Raw genomic sequence first — 1,859 nt, forward strand, 5'->3', positions numbered from 1 at the left:
AGTCTGTCCAATGAAGACTAATTCATTGCCATTATCTGGCACACAAAAGTGAATTTTTTTGAATAAAAATATAAATTACAATTGACTTATGACTCTAAATACACTCATTTCATTCACTGTGTCATAAAATTAAAATCAGAAAATTTATGAAAGTGCTATAAAGAAATAACTGTAGTCATGACAACTAGCAAAATTGCCAAATGAACAATTAATTGTTAACTCTCACCAATGATACCCACCATATGATGTGTCATAATATATACTAAATGCACTTTCCTTTTTTTGACCAGACAGGCTAACTTATCTGACTGTAAAACTGGTTTAAAACTTTCTAAATAATTATATAAGGATTACTAACTTATTGTGTACATGACACCTTAGTTAAGGACATTTTTGGCCTTACAAGTTTACTCTTATGATGTAACTCCTCTTTGGATGAACAAGTCTTCTCTTCGAGAACTCTCACCTCGTCCACCAGATTTGTAACTTCTACATATATTAACACACAAATTACTGAGTAGTACAGTACTCATTTTCCTACCTCATTGCCACTATGTTAATCCCATATAGTGTGGAAGGCAGTAGTTCGTTAGTTTGTTTACTGCTATGTTGTTAATACATGAAAATTTCTCTTTTTCAATAATGGAATATACTTTGCATTTTTTGGATCACAACAGTTCACAATAGTGGAGTTGTGAGTGATGTCTTTAATTAACACCCTCTTTGCCATCTTTTCAAATCCCCTACACAACAGATGTTTTGTCAAATTTAATGGTTTTACATTGAGAAAGAGAGACAGACATCATAAAATTCTGCTCTTCGAAAACACTGAGTTTGATTTCTTCATAGTTTGTGATAAAATTTAATTTATATCTTACATTGTTAGTACAAACGTGTGAGATGAACATCAAAAAAGGTGTTTCCAAGTGTCAAAATAAACACCTTAAAGTATTACAAGAGAGGTACTGTCAAAGTGTTTACTGAAACACTATAATTTGTTTGAGAGAAATAATATAACTTAATATATATTAATGCAATCTTTATCAATATTACTGATGCATGAAGTACAATAGAGTTTAATGAGTTCACACAATAGTCAAGAGAAATGTAGTTAGTGCAGTATGAATTTCTTGTTCATCTTTTAAATTACAAACAGCATGCTGTACCAATACCGATAATGTTGTCTTGGATACGTATGTCAAATACAAAGTAGCTTGCCAGTAAACAGCCAGAGCATTCACTGAAAACAACTTGTGGTTACTAGACATGTCCTTTCTACACCTACAACAAACTCCTTTTTAGATGCACCATTAATAAGGACGATGTAAGGCTCAACCTTTCTTTGCTCTTCAATAAACACATCTATATCTATAGTATTCTGTAGAGAGAAAGAGAGTTCACATTAACATTTTGAAATAAATTGTATGTTAACTTACATCAGCAGTAATTATGATGCTTTTCTTATCTTTCTGAGATCTTGCATACAACTTTGTTCAAGCAAATACACACACTGAATTCCATGATCATCTGTGAAAGTGTAAGTAGGCCGAGTAGTAAAACAGGAACATAGAAATAGCTAACTATACACACAAACCTGTCAAGTCTTTTTCTGTAACAATTGAAGATGCTTCTTTCTCTAGTGACCTGATATCTTTACTTGCCACTTTTACCAGTCAGCTTGAAACTCTTCCAAAGTATGATTATATTTAGTCACTCCTAAACTCTTGCCATAACTAATGAGACACACAGCATAAATATATCATAATTTAATTCAAAGTACATACAGTACTAGTCACATTAGTATATAGTTAAGGAGACTTACCCAACGCTTTTTTGTCACCATTGGAAACTTTTCCAGA

The sequence above is a fragment of the Gigantopelta aegis genome, unplaced genomic scaffold (genome assembly GCF_016097555.1).
Source record: "Gigantopelta aegis isolate Gae_Host unplaced genomic scaffold, Gae_host_genome ctg2526_pilon_pilon, whole genome shotgun sequence".
Classification (NCBI taxonomy): Eukaryota; Metazoa; Mollusca; class Gastropoda; order Neomphalida; family Peltospiridae; genus Gigantopelta; species Gigantopelta aegis.